We start from the raw sequence: 14,072 nt of genomic DNA on the forward strand, positions 1-14,072 counted from the left end.
TTAGGTGGTACATGGTTTCCATCTTCCATGTTTGAAAACTAATGCCATTGAATTTTTTCACTATTTCCATTTCTAATATTGAAAATTGAGTAGTTTAAATGCACTAGTGTGAATAAGGTTTAGTTCAAACTAGTTTTTTCAAAAAAATTGGTTCTCATAATGTACTTTTGGAGGCTAGTACAATTCAAAATACTTTTCACTTTTTAACATCCAATGATAGAGCCCACAATACACTTTTTGTTCAAATCTTTGTGTGTGTGTGTGTGTGTGTGTGTGTGTGTGTGTGATGTATCCGCCTTGATTTCTTGATAGATAACATTTTAGTATTTCTACAAAGTTTACCTTCTAGTTGTCGCCATCTGTACTCTAACCAGAATGATCAAATTTTGTTCGGTTGGTTAGCCCTAGGTCTACCCTGTAGTGGAAGTGTCCTACCATTACCCACGGAGGACCGGCCTGAAGGTTCCTAATTGATCTAACTATCACCTATCAACAACTAGCTCACATCTGGAGGTGTCCTTCGAGAGACTTCTTGTCCGAAAGAAGCGACTGCCATTACCCTTGGTTCATGGAGTACAACCCATTTTTCCAGTAGTAGCAGACTAAGGATTTATGAAATCCCTCACAATGCTTTGGCACAGCCACTGTACCTTTCCCCTAAAATAATTTACAGTTCAGGTTTCAAGACCAAATCCTAGGTAAGTCAGCGAATTGGTCCTTCCTAGAGTTTCTTACTAGCGTTTGTTTTTGGGGAGACCTCTCAGTTAACCAAGACCACCCTACAATAAGACTGGACTCGTCGAGAATCCATCCACCTGCTTTTCTTTATGGAAGTTCTTAGTTATCTAATTACCTACCACATTACATGAAACATATTTAAAAAGACTTCATTAATTAAAATCCTTTTATGCACAGTCATTCATTTACGTAATTTACTCACGGACATATAATCAAAATTAAAAAAATTCATTGATTATATTCCATAAAGTGTGTTCTCCTTCCCATACATGAGAAAAGAAACAAAATTACAATTTCACATGCTACCTCATTCGGCACATCTGCACGTCACCAAGATCAAATCCACCTATACCTAGCGTTTATAGGTATCCCAAGTAGAACTCATGCCATACAGGGGACCAAGTAGTTCCTAGGTGCAAAAAGGGATTTACTAGCCAGAGTGTCTCTGGCACTCTATCCACCTCCTACTTAATACAATCCAATCCCTGCTAGGAGACCTCTCACCATTGGATTCGATCCATGCTTCCATGGCAGTTTTAAAAAAACATCCCCTCTTGGTATGGGGATTCAGCACCTATCCTTGGGGGGAGGTATAGGATTCCTCAATTTTTATATGTTCCAACACTTAATTCAATCAGGATCTAATCTAGAAGATCACAAACAAGATTGATGTCTACAAGCAGTTATGACTTCAATCAATCATGCAACTTTCAAGTGATGCTTAATTCTAGTAGCAATCGACACTTGAGTTTTACATAATGAAAACTTCCCCTTGGAATTCAACTAGGGGTATCTAAATTTTGGGCATCACCTTTGGATGTGGCCAAGTTGGCTACCATAATAACACCTGAAAGTATCCTTATTACCACTAGTAAATTTCTCCACTACCGACGTCTTAGCCTTCTTGCTATTAGCAGATTGGAATTGACCTTGGGCTCTTTTTGCATAGGCCCTAGTTATATTTATGTTTTGGAACTTATTATTCCAAGGCTTATTATTTCTTGGTTTGGACTGGAGTTCCTGTACGATTGATCTTGCTCTTATCAATGCATCTTGGAGGTCGAATGGACGCATTGCTTCAAGCCTGTGTTCAGGGGATCATCCAATCCATAGAAAAACTTGGATACTTGGTACACAATGTCCATAGATTGTGCATACTTGAGAAGTGTTACAAACTTCGAGTAATAGGCTTCTAGTGTCATTCCAAGTTGCTTTAGACCAAAGAATTCATTCATCTCTTGTGTCCAATATGCTAGTGAAAGATACCGGCCTCACACTGCATCCTTTAATATGTCCCAACTAATAGATGTTTCAGAGATTTCTTGGTCTTTGCACCATTGTTTTCACCAAATTCGGACTTCTCCTGTTAGCTTTAACTTGCCGATCATTGCTTGATTAGTTGGGGTAATTCTAGCAACAATGAAATAATTTTCCATGGACTCAACCCATATTTCTGCTTCAACCTCGATGTTTTTGCCTTGGCCATCAAACTCAAGCAGTTTGATTTGCTTAAGCAGGAACTTCTTTTCTTGGATTTCGATAGCATTAAGGGTAGGAACAGCTTCCTGTGGTATCGTAAGATTTTTTTTAGTTAGCTCTATGAATGTTATCATACAATTTGCTTGTATCTTTTCAAAGAGAAATCATTTCAGAAGGATAGAAATGCTTTATATTAATTTTCAAAGTGAAAGGTGAGAAGGATCGAAGCTTGCACACGAGCTATGGCGGGAGAGCAAGAGCAAGAAAGAGACAAACAAGAAATGGGAACTCCAACAGTCACAATGTATGACCAGGCCTTCCTTTATTTACTAGTCACTAAAAAATGAATGTAAAGAATAAAGTGACGTGACGGGCGCCCGCCACCTGCAGTGTGCAGTGGCGGGTACTGTCAGTGTAGTAATACACGAGGCGGCACGGTAGAGGCGCCTTTACCCCAACAACCTCCCACTTAAAGGCGAATCTGCCCCAATGAGAGAGAAAGAAAAGAAAAGACAGTACAACTGTACATAGGTACAAGGGATGAGGAAAGGCAACATCTCATCCAACGCCCATCAATCTCCTGAGGAAGGCAAAGCGCTCAGTAGTGAGGCTTTTCGTGAGCAGATCTGCAGGATTCTCGTCAGTGACAAGGTCAACAGACTTGTCCTCCATGACACCATGTATGAAGTGATACCTCACCTCAATGTGTTTTGTCTTCGCACGGAAGACCGGATTCTTAGCCAACTGAATGGCACTCATAGAATCCGAATGCAGTGTAGGTATAGCATCAATCCCAAGGTCAGCAACTAGACGGCCTAGTCATATGGCCTCCTTGCAAGCCTCAGTGTGGCTGCAACATACTCGGCCTCAGTGGTAGACAAAGCCGTACACTTCTGAACCCTAGACATCCAAGAGACAGCACCTCCAGCATAGGTGAATACATAGCCAGAAGTGGACTTCCTACTATCTACATGTCCTGCATAATCGGAGTCAGTGTACCCCATGACCCCTGTATCCTGGCTGCCATAGCAAATACACATATCTGTTGTGCCCTTCAGGTACCTCATGATACCCTTCATGGCATCCCAATGTTTCCTACCAGGTGTAGCCATATAGCGTGCCACAACACCAACTACAAAGGCAATATCTGGACGAGTGGCTATCATGGCATACATCAAACTGCCCATGGCTGAAGCATAAGGGATCTGGGCCATCTCAGCCCTCTGCTCATCTGTCTGCGGACAATCGGCCTATGATATCTTCACATAAGAAGGCAATGGACAGCCAATAGGCTTTACATCCTGCATGCGGAAGCACTCAAGGACTTTATGAATATACTCCCTCTGTGACAAGTAGAGGAGTCCCTGATGCCTATCGCGTCTAATGCGCATACCAAGTATGTGAGAGGCCTGTCCCAAATCCTTCATCTCAAAGCTCTTCTTCAGTTGAGATTAAGAGCATCTAGCTCATCATGGGATTTCCCTGCTATCAGCATATCATCCACATAGAGTACCAAAATAAGCAATGAACCATCACGGGCTTTCTTCGTGTAAAGACACGGATCCATAGCACTCCTGTTGTAGCCCTGTGACTACATAAAGGCATCAAACTTATGATACCATTCCCTAGGTGCCTGCTTCAAGCCATAAAGACTTTTCTTCAACTTGCACACTAGGTGCTCCCTGCCAGGTTCTCCAAATCCCTTAGGCTGCTCCATATAGATCTCATCATACAAGTCTCCATGTAAGAAAGCTGTCTTGATATCCATCTGATACAGATCTAAGTCAAGCTGAGCAACCAAAGCCAAGACCAAGCGCAGGGTGGTCATCTTAACCACCGGACAAAAGACCTCATCAAAGTCTACACCATGCTCCTGCTTAAAACCCTTTGCTACCAATCTAGCCTTGTATGCTGGCTTGGGGTGTCCAGGGGTACTTTTCAGCTTGTACACCCACTTGCATGGCAAAGCCTTCTTGCCCTTAGGCAAGGCAACCAAATCCCAAGTCTCATTCTTATGCAAGGAGTCGATCTCAGATTGCATAGCCCTCTCCCAGGAGTGATTGTCACCCCTGCGCATAGCCTCATCATAAGTGAAAGGCTCTCCTGCATCTGTAACCAAAATATAATGCATAGAGGGCTGAAATCTATCAGGTGGACATCTGTCTCTAGTAGACCATCTCACTACAGGCTCTGCTGCCTGCCCAGCTGCCTGTCCAACACCCTGACCATGTGCATCTGCTGCAGCTGTAGGCTGTCCAACTGGCTGTGCAGGAGCTCTAGGCTCCTCTTGAAAGATCACTTTGGGGATCTTAACCACTTTCTTAGGTTGCCTGTGCATCTTGTCTTCATGAAAGACTACATCATGGGTGCGTACTATTTTCTGCGCCTACAGATCCCATAGGCGATAGCCCATCTCTCCTGAATCACCATAACCAAGAAAGATGCATTTAATGCTCTTTGGATCCAACTTACTCCTCTTGTCCTTGGGCACATGGCAGAATGCCTCACATCCAAAGACACGGAGATGCGCATAAGAGGGTGGCTTACCAGCCCAAACTTCCCCTGCAACCTGGAAATCCAATCCACTAGAAGGCGATCGGTTTATGACATGCACTGCCGTACTAACTGCCTTAGCCCAAAAGCTCTGTGGTAGGCCTGCATGGCTAAGCATAGAGCGGACACGCTCCTGAATAGTCCTGTTCATGCGCTCAGCCAAACCATTCTGGGCGGGGGTGTAAGGGGCGGTCAACTGACGCTTAATACCCCTGTCATCACAAAATTGCTCAAAAGCACGTGAGACATATTCTCCCCCATTGTCAGTCCTAAGGCATTTCAGCCTATACCCAGTCTGGTTCTCAACAAGAGCAAGCCAACGCTGAAAGACTGCCAAGACATCGGACTTTTGCTTTATGGAATAAGCCCACACTTTCCTAGAAAAATCATCAATGAAGGTAACAAAGTACTTCCCGCCACCCATAGACATACACGGCATGGGCCCACAAACATCTGAATGCACCAAAGCCAAGGGCTCACTCATGCATGGCCTACCCGATTTCTTATGCGTAGACTTATTCTGCTTACCATAAAGACAATGATCACATGAGTCAAAATGTGCATAGTCCAAAGGCGGAAGATACTGCAAACCAGATAACATTTTCATTCCCTTCAAAGACATATATGCCCCAAATGGGCATGCCAAAGTGATACATGTGGGATAGAGCCCACTGCCAAAACATGGTCTACAGAAGACCCAGATACAACAAGAGGATAGAGGCTACCAGCCTTGGCACCTCTAGCAAGCACAAGTTTACCTTTGGTAATCTTCCAGGCAGAATCCCCAAAACAGACATGAAACCCTGCATCATCCAACTGTCCTATAGACATAAGACTGCGCATAAGCGCAGGTACATGACGTACATCCCTAAGCAAAAAGGAACTGCCAGTGGAAAACTACAACTGAATATCTCCACAGCCCACAATATCAAGAGACCTGTCATCTCCAAGTCTGACTGATCCAGATACAGTACGGTAAGAGTGAAACCACTCACGGTAAGGCGTCACATGGAAGGACGCACCTGAATCCAATAACCAGCACTATGCATACATACTAGGGGTCTCAGCCAAGTGTGAAGCATCAGAAGAACTAGCTGCAAGTATGAACTCATCACTACCATCGGAATCCTCGGTTTGCATGACATTAATTTCTTCAATCTTGACGCTGGACTTCGCAGGTACTATGATGCAATCAGAGGACTTCTCCTACACTTTCTCTTTGCCCTTATCCTTACGCTTCTCATTGCACAACTCATGACACTGTGGTCTGATATGGCCCTTTTTCCCACAATGATGACAAGTGACATTAGCGTTGCACCCATGCGACTTACTACGCGACTTTCCATGAGATTTAGACCGACCCTTCTGCGAGTCACGGCCACGGTTATTACCACGATCATTCCCGTCATTCCTGCCTCTAACTGTCAAAGCATGTGAAACACGAGAGGCATCCAAGTTTTTGTGATTAACCTCTTCCTACAGAAGAGCACTCTCAACATCATTCAGTTTTAGAGTAGCACTAGAGGCACATAGGGCAGTGCGGAATACATCCCATGACTCATTCAGAGTCCCAAGCAAGAAAAGAGGAGTTACTTCCTCTCCAAAGGTGATATCCTGCAAAGTCAGGTTCTTCAGTATAGCATGGAACTGGCTCAAGTGAGCAGACATACTCGCATTATCCTTTATGTGCAGATCCATAAGCTGCTTCAACTAGTACATTTGACTCGCCAGACTTTTCTTATCATAAAGATTCTTGATCTTATTCCATAGATCCCATGCACTCTGTGCTTCCTCAAATACATTATAATGTACCTGTTCAGTGAGAGACAATACAATCGTGGACTTGCATAGCTCATCAAGTTCAAGCCAGTCGTCATTGTCCATAGTTTCAAGCTGCTCCCCACTCAACTGAAGTGGCTTAATCTGAGATTGACTCTTCCAATAAGAGTAGTTGGTACCATCCAACTTTGTGATGTTAAATATGGCATTATCAGTCGAAGAGGATGCCATAATGCAGGCTGGAAATGCACAGACAATGTAAAACTGCTAGCTATTTTACTGCAGAAAATGCCCAAAATCCATTGAAATGAGCTCCAAATGGCGAGAAAAGTGTGCCAAAAGATGCTGCCCACTTAGTACTAGTTGCGGTACACCAAATCAGGATATTTCAGCATAAAAAATGCTGCTCAATCCACCAATAAATGCTTGCTATAATAAATTTCAGAATTGCAATAATGAGAGCAAACTGTCCCAAAACTGGATCTAATGTCAACTAAACAATACTAGGTCCAAAGCCGGCATAAAGAGGACAAAGCAAAACCAAATGACAGTGAAAATACATGAGCATAACACCGAGAGATGACAAATAGCATTTGCCAATAAGAGGCACACCCCAGACAATCTAGGCAAAATATAGAACCAACTGCCAAAACCTGACACAAATAGGTGTCTGCTCAAAAGAAAGCGGATCCAAAATTGAGACTCAGCTCATAAGCATCCTGTGAACCAAGACATATACTCAATGCAACATCCAATTGTCAGAGTATAATCCCAAAGTCTCAATACATCCATAACTGCTCAATGACATAGACTGCTCCAATAGCATGTAATCCCTGCTCAAGGTCAAGTAAGCATGCAAGATGCTCCCACTGGCACAAAAGGCGTACAATCGAGTTAAGGGCTCAAGCAACCCAAGACAAAGTACCGGTGACAAGTGACCAAGTCAATGCGTCATATGCTTCCCAAGAGCATGACATACATGAAGCAACTGATGTAGCAACCACTAAGTAAGACATAATCCCAATGGCAAGATCTCTGTCAAGTCAATACATCCAGTAGCAAGCCAAAGTCAATATCCCTATGAGTCGGAAGTGCTCAAAACATCCAAATCGAAGCTCCAAAATATCTGTCAAGCATGGACGAACTAAGAGGCATCAACCACGGACCAAAGCATGTAATGCATAGAGCTTATCCGTCAAGTACAGACAATAGGCATAAGCGGCCCAAATGCCAGTCAAGTCGACCAAACTGCCAATGAAAAACCAATAACAACAGAGCAAATGCTATGCTCAAAAGCATTCCGGAATCACCATCATGAGTTCGAAGTTGATCCCCAAAGTGTAATACATCATGACATAACCCATAGCATACATCCGGTATAGATAGAGAAGCAATACATGTGACAAATGAGCTTCAGCCCGCTCATGTACAGCAGCTCTAAACAGTCCAAAACTGTCAATTTCCAACCCAAAAACAATGGCAAATCATGGGCAAATCGAATGCATACATTCCCAAGACATTAGGCATCATGTAGACCGCATACGGGCATCAAACAAGGTAACCGGAGTAGAGTATAAGCATCAAATGCCAATGCCAAGTGTGGCTGCCCTATTTTGAGCACTGTATAACAATAAATAATAGTCCCAAATCAGCCAATATTTCAGGCCAAAATCATGGCATAATCATGTGCATACATTCCCAAGGCACTAGGCATCATGTAGACCGCATACGGGCATCAAATAGCACAATCGGAATGGAGTATAAGCAACAAATGCTAATGCCAATGGTGCTGCCCTGTTTTCAGCCTGTTATGACAGTTTATGACAGTCCCAAATCTGAAGAAATCAGCCCCGAATGATCAAGACCAATGCCCAAAGCTTGAATGACATCAAACATGAAGTCTATAACCCTCTTGATCAAGGTAGAGAGCAAGAAGCAATGGCCAAGTGTGGAGCTGAAGTAGACGAGTGCTAACAGCCTGGAAAAAAATGGTGCAATCTGTCATGTTGGTGCTGAACTTGCTACTGCTCCACATGGGCTGAAAAGGGGGTAATGGGGGGCTCAAGAAGGGCCTATCAAAGGCCTATGACAAGCCTCTTTGAGCCTTGATAGGTGTAAGGCACAATATGAGGAGAATAAGCTTCAAGGGTTTGAAGCCATGGCTGCCCTTGATGTTTGCAACCTGTAGACTGAAATAAAACTCTAAAAGAATGATCAAATACCTCAGTATTAATGCCTTGAAGGTGCCTCAATAGGCCGGGAAGGTGCTCGAGAAGTCGGGGAGTGACGGGAGCTCGAGGAGATCAGATATGGATGCCGGGATGGAGATCCAATGCATGAAGGGAGTCGATTGGAAGGTAGAGAAGCACTGAGTCGAGCTCGAGCAAGAGGAAGCCAAGCTCTGATACCAGTTGAAAGGTGAGAAGGATCAAAGCTTGCACACGAGCTATGGCGGGAGAGCAAGAGCAAGAAAGAGAGAGACAAGAAATGGGAACTCCAACAGTCACAATGTGTGACCGAGCCTTCCTTTATTTACTAGTCACTAAAAAATAAATGTAAAGAATAAAGTGACGTGACGGGCGCCCGCCACCTACAGTGTGCAGTGGCGGGTATTGTCAGTGTAGTAATACACGGGGCGGCACGGCGAAGGCGCCTTTACCCCAACACAAAGAAGGTTACATCATGGTAGAGTTTTTTTGAATGAACTTAAGGAATCTAACCATGGATTTTTTATATATCTACTAACTTGTAATTCTTAATTGCTAGAATGATAACCAATTTCATATTCAATGGATAGACAAAATAATTTCTTTTGCTATAGGGGATAAATACATGGTTTATTTTTGGGATGGGTGGTTATTTGGGAGAGAAGATTTTCCCAATACAATCTAGGCATGGTATTTGGATACATCCATTGGGTAATAATCGGGCTTTGAAGAATGGATATCTAAAAATCGGCACCCTAAAGGAAGATCAAGAAGTCCATCTTTGACGTAATTGTGGCGTTTTGAGAGTGACAAGGAGAAATCTTGATGAGGACGAGATGTTGATCGAGAAGGAGGAGACTCTATTCCATGAGACGGAGAGACATCATTCCGTTCAACCCAAGGAAGGGGATACGTTGAAGGATTCTCATCCTCTTCTTCCCTATTCCGAGAAGAGAATACATTAAAGAGCTCTATCCTATTCTATCAAACCTCTACTCTCATCTCTATTTTGTCATGGCCCCGAAGAAAAAGAATTCAAAAGCAAAAATCGCAAATGACCCTACTAACGTGGAAGCAACACTTGGAGTTGCGAGCACGGGAGTCACTAACGGAGTCAAGGGCACGGATGACAACCCTTTACTAACCGCGATAACATAGGTTTTTTTTTCTAAAAAAAGTTCTATCCAAATTTGATAGATATAAGATAAGTCTCTTGAGAAATACTAACTTAATACCAAGAAACTTGGTTACAAGAACTGGGAAGTTAGAGACCCTAAATCTAGATACCCATAGTTAATTGCTACTAGAATTAAGCATTACTTGAAAGTTGCATGATTGATTGAAGTCATAACTACTTGCGGACATCAATCTTGTTTGTGAGCTTCTAGATTAGATCTTGATTGAATTAAGTGTTGGAACATATAAAAATTGAGGAGCCCTATACCTCCCCCAAGGATAGGTACTGAATCCCCAAACCAAGAGGGGACTTTTTATTTTAGACCACCGCAGAAGCATGGACCGGATCCGATGGTAAGAGGTCTCCTAGCAGGGATTGTATTAAGTAGGAGGTGGATAGCGTGCCAGAGGGACTCTAGCTAATAAATCCCTTTTTGCACCTAGGAACTACTTGGTCCCCTGTATGGCCCTAGTTCTACTTGGGATACCTATAAACGCTAGCTATAGGTGGATTTGATCTTGGTGACATGCAGATGCATCGGATGAGGCATCATGTGAAATTACAATTTTCTTTTTCTTTTCTCCTGTATAGGCAAGAGAACACACATTATGGAATATAATCAATGGATTTGTTCTATTTTGATTGTATGTCCGTGAGTAAATTACGTAAATAAACAACTGTGTATAAAAGGATTTTAATTAATGAAGTTGTTTTTATATGTTTCACATAATGTGATAGGTAATTAGATAACTAAGAACTTCCATAGAGGGAAGCGGGTGGATGGATTCCCGATGAATCCAATCCTATGATAGGGTGGTCTTGATTAGTCGAGAGGTTTCCGCAAAAAAAATGTTAGGAAAAAACTCTAGGAAGGGCCGATTTGCTTTGTTGAGGATATGAAAAATAAAGGTCGCTTGATAGTAAAAGGAAAGAAGAAGGGCAGAATGTTTACGTTGGATGCAGACATGTCTGAGTTGAGTGCAGCAATGTTTGCACATGGGACCGGTGTAGTTGCAAATATTGATATCTCGCATAAAGGCATTGGTCATGTTAATGTACAGTGACTTAAATCAATGCAGGCCCAAAATATTGTTGCAGGATTGCCTAAATTTAAGGTTGCAGAAATGCATAAGGTATGTGAAGCCTGTCAATTTGGAAAACAGGCAAGGAAACCATTTCCTAGACATGTTCAAGAGAGTAAGAAGCCATTGGAATTAATCCACTCTAATGTGTGGACTACTAAAGCTGCATATGTTGGAGGCTGTCATTATTTTGTCACTTTTATTGATGACTATAGCAGAAAAGTTTGGGTGTATTTTATGAAAAAGAAAAGTGAAGTGTTTGGGCATTTCAAAACTCTTAAAGCTATGGTTGAAAAAGAAACAGGTCTGCAATTAAAATGCCTAAGGTCAGATGGAGGGGGAGAGTACCTCTCAAATGAGTTTGCAAGGTTCCTATAGAAGCATGGCATAAAGCAGCAATATTCATGCAGTCATACCCCACAACCAAATGGAATTGCAAAAAGGAAAAACAGGCATATTGGAGAGGTATCTCGTGCCATGCTCAACAAAAAAGATCTTCTAGATTTTTATTGGGCTGAAGTAGTTGCTACAGCAGTCTACATAATGAACACGACTCCCACTGCAGCAATACATGGCATGACTCCAAAGGAGAGGTATACTGGTAGGAAACCAGATATTTCTCATTTGAAATTTTTTTGTTGCATTGCCTATGTTCATATGCTAGATGAGTTGAGATCCAAGCTGGATCCAAAAGTTGAGAAGTGCATCTTTATTGGCTACTCTCTGCAGCAGAAAGGGTATAGATTCTATAACCCTTCTACTCATAAGTTTACAGTGAGCAGAGATGTTGTTTTTTATGAGATGAGTAGCTGGTATAAACCAGTAAATGTGATTGATGATTTAGATGCACAAAATGGGAATGCTTCATAGATTTCACAGCAACAGTCACAAAATATTAGTGGACTTGGAGTGTCCTCTAGTAGTGGTTCACATTCTTTGCCATGGACAGGCAGATTGAGATCAGGAGAATCTCCTCAAAACAATGCAGATAGTGGTATGCAGGTTTCATGAAAAGGAAAAGAGAAGGTAGATCAGCCCATGTTTGATGTGAATGCAGGTCACTCTTATGTGGATAGTGAATCCAGTGGCTCTAAACAGAGCATTGATGATGAGTTGGGTATTCCTTCTATTGTTACACCTAGAGTAAGGAAGACCAGGGATGTTTTGAGAGCACCTAGAAGTGAGCCTACTTTGCGTAGGTCTACTACAGCTAGGTATCCTATGGATAGACTAAAATATGATGGATTTACAACCATTCATTATGCCTATATAGTCAAAGTGATACAAGAACTAGAACCCACTTCTTTTGAGCAAGCCATGGAAAAAGAAAAATGGGAGAAAGCCATGGATGAAGAAATGGATGCCTTGGAAGCAAATGCTACATGGGAATTGGTACCTTTGCCTAAAGATAAGAATGCAATTGGTTGTAAGTGGGCTTATAAGGTGAAACACAATGCAGATGGTTCAGTGAATAGATACAAGGCAAGATTAGTAGTCAAGGGGTATGAACAAACATATGGCATTGATTATGAAGAAACATTCAGTCCGGTTGAAAGGATGGCAACCATAAGAGCAGTCATTGCTATGGCTGCATCAAAGGGATGGTCTTTAATCAGATGGATGTAAATAATGCCTTCTTGCATGGTGATTTGCAAGAAGAGGTCTATATGGAGCAGCCACCAAGTTATGTGCATGTTGTTCATCCTGAGTTTGTTTGTAGGTTGAAGAAAGCCTTGTATGGCTTGAAGCAAGCACCTAGAGCATGGTCTGACAAGATAGGACAGTATCTTGTCACTATTGGCTTTCAGATTTTCAAGGCAGATTTCTCACTTTATGTGAGAAAAACAGAGAAATGTATTATGCTACTTGTCATTTATGTTGATGATTTGATTATGACAGGTGACAGTGATGAAGATATCCTTCATGTGAAAATGCTATTGAAGCAGAAGTTTGAGATGAAAGATTTGGGAGAGCTGCGTTATTTCTTGGGCATTGAGGTGATTAAATCACCAAGTGGGATATGGCTTTTGCAGAGGTAGTATGGATTGGACATGCTGTCCAAATATGGGATGATAAGTTGTAATCCTATTTCAGTTCCTTTGGAGAAGAATGTAAAGCTAAGCGCAGATACAGGTGAGCTTCTAGAAGACCCTACTATGTACAGACGCATAGTAGGAAGTTTGATTTATATGACTATTACCAGGCCAGATTTGAGCTATGTTGTTGGATTAGTAAGTCAGTTTATGCAAGCTCCAAGGAAACCGCATTTAGATGCGGCTAGACGCATACTCAGGTATGTGAAGTCCACATTACAGTATCGACTATTTTATGAGACTGGGATTCAGATATAGTTGCATGGATACACTGATGCTGATTGGGCTAGTAGTATTTCTAATAGACGATCTACCAGTGGATATGTGTTCTCTTTTGGAAGTGCTGCAGTCACTTGGAGCAGCAAGAAACAGCCTACAATTGCCTTGTCGAGCACAGAGGCTGAGTATAGGGGTGCAGCAATGGCTGCATGTGAGGTAGCTTGGTTGCATAAGCTACTTTATGATATGCATCAGCCTATAGATGGTCCAATTGTCATTTATTGTGATAACATGAGTAGTATACACTTGGCATATAACCCAGTATATCATGCTAGAACAAAGCACATTGAGGTGCATTATCACTATGTGCAGGAGAGGGTTTTACTAGGTCTTATTGATCTAGTTTATGTCGGCACAGAGGATCAGGTAGCTAACATATTTACGAAGGCATTGGGCGTAGAGAAACTGCTCAAGTTCAGAAACCTGCTTGGTGTGCAGGAATTGGGATTGAGCTCAAGGGGGAGTGTTGAGATATCGAGCTCCACTCGTGATATGCCAAGGTGACCGTTGTGCATTTATGTCACCGACTTGTTAGTTGTAGATGAGGTTGGTACACCGCCCATGAATAATAGCTAGATGATAGCTATCATTATCTACTCTAGTTCGTGGTTCAATTAGTATGCCACCTTAGTAAGTTGAGTTTGGTTTGAGACCCATATATAGGGTTCTTCTATTTCTTTGTAAG

This window comes from Lygodium microphyllum, chromosome 8 (genome assembly GCF_053477565.2).
Source record: "Lygodium microphyllum isolate KBCC chromosome 8, Lygodium_microphyllum_v1.1.10, whole genome shotgun sequence".
Lineage (NCBI taxonomy): Eukaryota > Viridiplantae > Streptophyta > Polypodiopsida > Schizaeales > Lygodiaceae > Lygodium > Lygodium microphyllum.